Source organism: Gordionus sp. m RMFG-2023, chromosome 1, assembly GCF_954871325.1.
Source record: "Gordionus sp. m RMFG-2023 chromosome 1, tfGorSpeb1-WG-v2, whole genome shotgun sequence".
NCBI lineage: Eukaryota > Metazoa > Nematomorpha > Gordioida > Chordodea > Parachordodidae > Gordionus > Gordionus sp. m RMFG-2023.
The window spans coordinates 52,788,881-52,798,927 of NC_088775.1; positions in this window are offsets into that span (position 1 = coordinate 52,788,881).

Here is a 10,047-nt window from a genome sequence, read left to right on the forward strand (position 1 = left end):
ATTTTTTTATTTTTTGTGTAATATGTTTTTTTAATAAATTTTTTTAAATATATATTTTTGATTGATATTTTTTTTATATTTTTTTTTGTATTATATGATTTTTTTAATAAATTTTTTTAAATATATTTTTTTGATTGATATTTTTTATTTTTTGTGTTTTATATGTTAAATTTTTTTTTTTTTTCTCTGCTTTCACCTTTTCTGGTGGTAAGCTCCTTCAACATCCTCTCTCCACTTTATGTTATTCATACAATCTCTTTTATCTATTTTATACTTCTTTATATTGGCTCTAACTTTATGGCCCATTGAGGTTTTGGCCTTTCTCTTTTTGCCCATCACTTCCAAACTCTCAACCTTATTTCCTATGTAGTTCATAGGCCTTCTCATTGTGTGCCCATACCACCTAATTAACTTAGTCTTAATGGGCACTACCTTTAAACTATTATTCTTGTACTGCGCACCTTATCCTTTCTTGTTACCCCAGCTCATCCAGCATTCTCTCCATAGTTTGTAGACTTCTCTCATCTGATTCTTTGGTTGGCCATGTTTCCGAACTATATAGAATGGAACTATTCCTTTAATTTGTGTGGGATTCTTTTGTCAAATAGCACTCCAGATAAAGATCTCCACTTTAACCACGATCTCCACTTTAACCACCCTTGATTAATCTTATTATCTCTTTTTTATTGTGCCGTTTGTTTGTATGGAGCCCAAATATTTGCAGCTTTTAATTGCGGATATCTGCCAATCATCCGTTTCATCTCCTCCTATCACCATATATTCCGTCATTTCTCTATTTACTTTTAGTCCGTGCTTCAAGGATATTTATCCAACTCACTAATCTTTCTTTCATTTCCGGCAAGTATCATCCACGGGACTGTTTGAGGTCTGTGTTAATACATCTATGTAATGAAGAAAAGTGGGCTGAGAGCAGACCCGATGAACTCCTTCGGCTATTGTGAAGCCTGCTGAAGTACCTGTTGTGACCATTGTTGTATGTCCCATATACATATCCTGTATTATTCTTATATATTTTTCGGGAACGGCGTAGCCACCAGATAAGTTTTCTTGGGATTCGAAGGCCTTTTCTAGATCGAGAAAGACCATGTTTGTTCTTTTCTCTGTATTTTTCACTCATTTGCCTAATTGCATGGATAGCATCGGTTGTTGATCTTCCAGGCATAAAGCCAAACTGTGTCTCTCCTATTTCATCTTAATTTTTATTATTTCTTTTTCCTTTATTATCAATTTCCCATCTTTATTTTTGATTACTTTCGGAGCTCCGTTTATATCAGTTCTTTATCTTGACTTGTCATCTGCATTTTTGGATTTGTACCATATTTTATAAAGGGCTTTTTTCTCCTGTTTTGTACCTCTTGTGATTTGTTGCCAGTCTATCAGAGATCCTGTTGACTTCTACTACTGAAGAGGTTAGGTCTTGGCTGAGGATGATGCCGACACCGTTCCTATTGCTAACAAGTCCATTATAGTACAATTACCCATCTCCAATCATCAAAGTTTTCTGTCCTTTCCATTTCGTCTCTTGTATACACGCTATATCAACTTTTCTCTTGCATTGATGCCAATTCTCTCGTCTTACCTTTAAGCGTCCCAATATTCAAACTTGCCAGTCTTGTCTTCTTTGCTTTGACCTTTACTTTACTTTTACAGGATGGAGGTCTACACCCTGCGCGTCGCATGGAGGGAACGCCCTAGCTTTCATATTCATATTTTCATTTGTGTCCTTCATTTGTTTATTGGACAGGTATCCTTAGCACCCGGCTGTCCAGGCCTGTCGGTGACCGGGGTGCCATCTCTAAGCTCCGAAATTCATCATACCATATGTCTTTACACATCAGTCATCGAAGAAAAACTTGAAAGTTTTTATGGTTCTTACCAGGATTGCACCCGCGTCCTTGTTCATACTCGTGTTTCTAAGCCTACATCTTACCCATTAGGCCACCCCGGCGATGTTTAAATGTTAAATTTATATTTGATATATCTTTTGATCGGTAATTTTTTTTAATTTTTGTGTTATATGATTATTTTAATAAATTTTTTTGATTGATGTTTTTTTAATATTTTTTTTTTTTAATAAATCTTTTTAAATATATTTTTTTTGATTGATATTTTTTAATATATATTTTTAAAATGATTATTATATATTTATATTTTACGTAATTTTATCTATTATATATCTTTTGATAGATAATTTTTTAGGTAATAGTGACAAATGTCATAATCGTTATTTTTGAACTTTTTTGAGTTTTTTTTTTAAAGTAAATGTGTAAAAATATGTTTTGTAAACATGTTAAATTAATATTTCAGCGAAAGTGCACTATGGAAAAGTGATAATTGTCATATTCGTTATTTTTGAACTTTTTTTTAGATTTTTTGAAAATAAATGGGCAAAAATATGTTTTGTAAACATAATAAATTAATATTTCAGTGAAAGTGTACTATGGAAAAGTGACAATTGTCATAATCGTTATTTAAAAACTTTTTTAAGTTTTTTTAAAGTAAATGGGTAAAAATATGTTTTGTAAACATGTTAAATTAATATTTCAGTGAAAGTGCACTATGGGAAAGTGACAATTGTCATAATCGTTAATTTTGAACTTTTTTGAGTTTTTTATAGTAAATGGGTAAAAATATGTTTTGTAAACATATTAAATTAATATTTCAGTGAAAGTACTATGGAAAAGTGACAATTGTCATAATCTTAATTTTGAACTATTTTGAGTTTTTTATAGTAAATGGGTAAAAATATGTTTTGTAAACATATTAAATTAATATTTCAGTGAAAGTACTATGGAAAAGTGACAATTGTCATAGTGTTGTTAAACGGCTCGTTTTGAGCCGATTTTTAAAAACGGCTAACTCAAAATTTCATCTAGAATAATATTACGCAAGCCTGAATATTTTGTTTGTAGAAGGAACAAAGGTTTAGACATCTATTAGCGAAATCTTGAGGTTTAGGCAATAGTTTTCTGGCTAAAATATTGAGTTAGCCGTTTTTAAAAATCGGCTCAAAACGAGCTGTTTAACAACACTAAATTGTCATAATCGTTATTTTAAAACTTTTTTAAGTTTTTTTAAAGTAAATGGGTAAAAATATATTGTAAACATGTTAAATTAAAATTTCAGTGAAGATTTACCATAGGATATAGACAATTGTCATAATCGTCATTTTTGAACTTTTTTTGAATTTTTTAAGGCAAATGGGTAAAATAATATATTGTAAAATGGTTAAATTAAAATTTCAGTGAAAATGTACCATAGGAAAGTGACAATTGTCATAATCGTCATTTGTGAACCTTTTTGATTTTTTAAAAGAAATGGGTATAAATATATATTGTTAACATGTTATATTAAAATTTCAGTGTAGATGTATCATAGGAAAGTGACAATTGTCATAATCGTCATTTTTATACTTTTTTGAATTTTTCTAAGGCAAATTGGTAAAAATATAATATGAAAACATGTTAAATTAAAATTTCAGTAAAGATGTAATATAATGTTGTTAAAACGCCGCGATTCGCGACCCTTACCCAAAGTTCGGGTCGTTTTTCGACTCCGACTCAAAGTTTGGGTGGTTTATTTCGACTTCGACTCTAAGTTTTGGTCGTTTTTTGGAATCGCATTCAAACATCGGGTCGTTTTTCACGACTTCAACTTATTAAAATTTTTGTAAAGCAAAGGGTTAAAATAGATATTGTAAAATGTTAAATTAAAATTTCAGTGAAGATGTACCATAGGAAAGTGACAATTGTCATAATCGTTATTTTTGAACACTTTTCCATTTTTTTAAACAAATGGGTAAAGATATAATTTGCTAACATGTTACTTTAAAATTACATTGAAGATGTACCATAGGAAAGTATAATTTGCAAACATGTTAAATTAAAATTTCCTTGAAAATGTATAGGAAAGTGACAATTGTCATATCGTTATTTTTGAACTTCTTTCTTTTAGACAAATGGGTATATAATTTCTAAACATGTTAAATTAAGATTTCAGTGAAGATGTACCATAGGAAAGTGAAAATTTTCTTAATCGTCGTTTCTGAACATTTCTGAATTTTTTAAGGCACATGGGTAAAAATATAATTTGTAAACATGTAAATAAATTTCAGTGAAGATGTACCATAGGAAAGTGACAATTGTCATAATCATCATTTTTGAACTTTTTTAATTTTTTTAAGGCTAATGGGTAAAAATATAATTTGTAAACATGTTAAATTAAAATTTCAATGAAGATGTACCATAGGAAAGTGACAATTGTCACAATCGTCATTTTTGAATTTTTTTAAGGCTAATGGGTAAAAATATATATTGTAAACATGTTAAATTAAAATTTCAAAGATGTACCATAGGATAGTGACAATTGTCATAATCGTCATTTTTGAACTTTTTTCAATTTTTAAAGACAAATGGGTAAAAATATATATTGTAAACATGTAAAATTAAATCGTAAAAATGTACCATAGGAAAGTGACAATTATCATAATCGTCATTTTCAAACTTTTTTCAATTTTTTAAGGCAAATGAGTAAAAATATATTTTAAAAACATGTTAAATTAAAATTTCAGTTAAGATGTATCATAGGAAAGTGACAATTGTCTTAATCGTTATTTTTGAACTTCTTTGAATTTTTTTTAGACAAATGGGTAAAAATATAATTTCTAAACATGTTAAATTAAGATTTCAGTGAAGATGTACCATAGGAAAGTGAAAATTGTCATAATCGTCATTTCTGAACTTTTTTGAATTTTTTAAGGCACATGGGTAAAAATATAATTTGTAAATGTTACAGTGAAGATGTACCATAGGAAAGTGACAATTGTCATAATCATCATTTTTAAACTTTTTTCATTTTTTTAAGGCTTTAAAAATATAATTTGTAAACATGTTAAATTAAAATTTCAATGAAGATGTACCATAGGAAAGTGACAATTGTCACAATCGTCATTTTTGAATTTTTTTAAGGCTAATGGGTAAAAATATATATTGTAAACATGTTAAATTAAAATTTCAAAGATGTACCATAGGATAGTGACAATTGTCATAATCGTCATTTTTGAACTTTTTTCAATTTTTAAAGACAAATGGGTAAAAATATATTTTGTAAATATGTTAAATTAAAATTTCAGTGAAGATCAACCATAGGAAAGTGAAAATTGTAATAATCGTCATTTTTGAACTCTTTTCCATTTTTTTGAAAAATGGGGTAAAGATATAATTTGCTAACATGTTACTTTAAAATTTAATTGAAGATGTACCATAGGAAAGTGACAATTGTCAAAATCGTCATTTTTAAACTTTTTTGAATTTTTTTAAGGCAAATGGGTAAAAATATATATTGTAAACATGTTTAATTAAAATTTCAGTGAAGATCTACCATAGGAAAGTGACAATTATCATAATCGTCATTTTTCAACTTTTTTGAATTTTTTAAGGCAAATGGGTAAAAATATATATTGTAAACATGTTAAATTAAAATTTGAGTGAAGATGTATCATAGAAAAGTAAATTGTCATAATCGTCATTTTTGAACTTTTTAAGGCAAATGGGTAAAAATATATTATGAAAACATGATAAATTAAAATTTCAGTGAAGATGTAATATTAGTCTTGTTAAAACGCGGCGAGTCGCGAACCCGACCCAAAGTTTGGGTCGTTTTTTCGAATCCGACTCATTTGGTTGTTTATTTCGACTTCGATTCAGAGTTTGGGTCGTTTTTTTCGACCTCGACCCGAGTCCAAGCCGTAAAAAACAACTTCGTTCGAAAATATGGGACGTTTTTTTGATTCCGATTCAAAGTTTGGGGCGTTTTTTTCGTCTCAGACTCGAAGTTTGGGTCGTTTTTTACGACTCTGACTCAAAGTTTGGGTCGTTTTTTCGACTCACATTACATCGGATGGTTTTTTACGACTCCAACTTATTTGAATTTTTTTAGAGCAAATGGTTAAAAATAGATATTGTAAAATGTTAAATTAAAATTTCAGTGAAGAAGTACCATAGAAAAGTGACAATTATCATAATCATTATTTCTGAACTTTTTTAAAGCAAATGGGTAAAAATATATATGGTAACATGTTAAATTAAATATTCAGTGAATATGTATCATAGGAAAGTTACAATTGTCATAATCGTCATTTTTGAACTTTGTTTCAATTTTTTTAAGACAAATTAATCAAAATATAATTTGCAAACATGTTAAATTAAAATTTCCTTGAAGATGTATAGGAAAGTGACAATTGTCATATCGTTATTTTTGAACTTTTTGAATTGTTATAAGGCAAATGGGTAAAAATATATATTGTAAACATATTAAATTAAAATTTTCGTAAAAATATACCATAGGAAAGTGACAATTGTGATAATCGTCATTTTTGAACTTTTTTCAATTTTTTTAAGGAAAATGAGTAAAAATAAATTTAAAAAAACATGTTAAATTAAAATTTCAGTGAAGATGTATCATAGGAAAGTGACAATTGTCTTAATCGTTATTTTTGAACTTCTTTCAATTTTTTTTAGACAAATGGGTAAAATTATAATTTCTAAACATGTTAAATTAAGATTTCAGTGAAGATGTACCATAAGAAAGTGAAAATTGTCATAATCGTCATTTCTGAACATTTTTGAATTTTTTAAGGCACATGGGTAAAAATATAATTTGCAAACATGTTAAAATAAAATTTCAGTGAAGATGTACCATAGGAAAGTGACAATTGTCATAATCATCATTTTTGAACTTTTTTCATTTTTTAAGGCTAATGGGTAAAAATATAATTTGTAAACATGTTGAATTAAAATTTCAATGGATGTACCAAAGTGACAATTGTCATAATCATCATTTTTAAACTTTTTTCATTTTTTAAGGCAAATGGGTAAAAATATATATTGTAAACATGTAAAATTAAATCGTAAAAATGTACCATAGGAAAGTGACAATTATCATAATCGTCATTTTCAAACTTTTTTCAATTTTTTAAGGCAAATGAGTAAAAATATATTTTAAAAACATGTTAAATTAAAATTTCAGTGAAGATGTATCATAGGAAAGTGACAATTGTCTTAATCGTTATTTTTGAACTTCTTTGAATTTTTTTTAGACAAATGGGTAAAAATATAATTTCTAAACATGTTAAATTAAGATTTCAGTGAAGATGTACCATAGGAAAGTTAAAATTGTCATAATCGTCATTTCTGAACTTTTTTGAATTTTTTAAGGCACATGGGTAAAAATATAATTTGTAAACATGTTACAGTGAAGATGTACCATAGGAAAGTGACAATTGTCATAATCATCATTTTTAAACTATATTCATTTTTTTAAGGCTAATGTTTAAAAATATAATTTGTAAACATGTTAAATTAAAATTTCAATGAAGATGTACCATAGGAAAGTAACATATCATAATCGTCTATTTTGAATTTTTTTAAGGCTAATAGGTAAAAATAGATATTGTAAACATGTTAAATTAAAATTTCAGTCAAGATGCCCCATATAAATGAGACAAATTGTCATAATCGTTATTATTACACTTTTTTGAATTTAATTGAAGCTAATAGATAAAAATATATACTGTAATTAAATAAGTCAAAAAAAATAATTAAACTAAAACCATATTTTAAATTTTATCGAGTCATTTAACAATACACAGGGTTTTTAAGTCGGTCAATTGACCTGTCAAATTCAGTCAATTGAACGGAGGAGTATGTACTATGATCAAATACTCTAAAAAAAATCTAAACGAAATATCTTTTAAAATAAGTTTAAAAAAGAGATAAATACATGTGATCACAATGTTGCTTATTTTTGGGGTCCCAATATAAAGAGGAGCATCTCACTAGTAGTGAATTTAATGAAGTACGGATTTACTTCAAAAATTAGCCATTTTACAAGGTGGTGATGACCATATTTTAAGTGATATAAAATTTCAGAAGCAAAAACAGCGTGTTTAACAAATTATGTGGAATGCAGTAATGTCCATAAGGAACAAAGAATTTCGACCTCAAGTTAATAGATTAAGCCTTGCCCACCATGCCCATTAAGAGACCAAGAATTCCTATTTCTACTTCTTTTTAGAAAGAAATATGTTGATTTGGGTTAATTCTCTTATGAAAATTGAAATCGATTGAAGATTTCGACATCGGGTAAATTGATTAAAAAATATTAAAAAGTGATAATATTGAACATGAATAGAACAAGACTCTGCTATGGAGAGCTAAATGTTAGTTATTGAATGACAATGAATTATACTATTATATTCAAAATAAAGTTAATATTGACTTAAAAAACATATATTTGAGTTTGACCATATTTGACCTGTCTTATATTGGTCAATGGACCGAAACGTATTTGACCGGTCAAATGCACAGCCCTGACTATACAACCCCAATCTTTTAATAAATAACTAATAATTGAATCATATCAAGCATTTTGAATATTTTAATTTTAATTTTTCTAAAACTAAAATGTGTCCAAAGTGTTTTGTTATTAATTTGCGAAAATTTTAAATTTTTATTATTTTTTTAAAGCATTTTGGACGTGCCTAAATAAAGATGTTATTTTAATAATAAACATTTATTTAAAATATTTTGTCTCGTTTGATCAAATTATTTTCTTTTATATATAATATAAATAAAGTAACACCACTACAAAGTAGAAATTAAAACTAAATATAAAATATTAAGGGAGACCGGGGATATAATGAACCCGAGGTTATTAGCGAGACGCGGCTTTATTTCCTAGAGTATTATTCTTTAAGGGATAATTTTTATTAACAAAACTATATAATTATATAAAGCATATAAGGCTATAATTTTTATTTCTATCTGACAGCTTGAAGAATTTTAATAATGCATTCGTAGTGCAAAAGTAACTTTTAAATCTTAACTATTTTTCAAAAATAAAGATAAATATACTTTTTTTTTCTCTTTACCTTTCACCTTTTCTGGTGGTAAGCTCCTTCGACATCTCTCTCCACTTTATGTTATTCATACAATCTCTTTTATCTAATTTATACTTCTTTATATTGGCTCTAACTTTATGGCCCCATTTTAGCCTTTCTCTTTTACGTTTGCCCATCACTTCCAAACTCTCAACCTTATTTCCTATGTAGTTCATAGGCCTTCTCATTGTGTGCCCATACCACCTAAGTCTGTTTAACATTAACTTAGTCTTAATGGGCACTACCTTTAAACTACTTATTCTTGTACTGCGCACTTTATCCTTTCTTGTTACCCCCGCAATCATCCTCAGCATTCTCATCTCCATTGTTTCCGAACTATATAGAATAGTTGGTTGTACTATGGAACTTAAATTTTTTCCTTTAATTTGTGTGGGATTCTTTTGTCAAATAGCACTCCAGATAAAGATTTTCACTTTAACCACCCTTGATTAATTTTACTCTTTATCTCTTTTTCTATTGTGCCGTTTGTTTGTATAGTGGAGCCCAAATATTTGCAGCTTTCAACTGCCGATATCTGCCATTCATTTATATCATTACTCTCTGTTTCATCTCCTCCTATCACCATATATTCCGTCATTTCTCTATTTACTTTTAGTCCGTGCTTTTCAAGGATATTTATCCAACTCACTAATCTTTCTTTCATTTCATCCTTGGATTCGGCAAGTATCACAATATCATATTCCACGGGACTGTTTGAGGTATAGACTGTGTTAATACATCTATTACTGTAATGAAGAAAAGTGGGCTGAGAGCAGACCCTTGATGAACTCCTTCGGCTATTGTGAAGCCTGCTGAAGTATCTGTTGTGCTACGGACCATTGTTTTATGACTCATATACATATCCTGTATTATTCTTATATATTTTTCGGGAACCTTTTTGTGGCGTAGCGCCCACCAGATAAGTTTTTTTGGGATTCTATGCTTTTTCTAGATCGAGAAAGACCATGTGTAGCTTTTTGTTCTTTTCCCTCCATTTTTCACTTATTTGTATAATTGCGTAGATTGCATCAATTGTTGATCTTCCAGGCTTAAAGCCAAATTGAGTCTCTCCTATTTCGATTATGTCT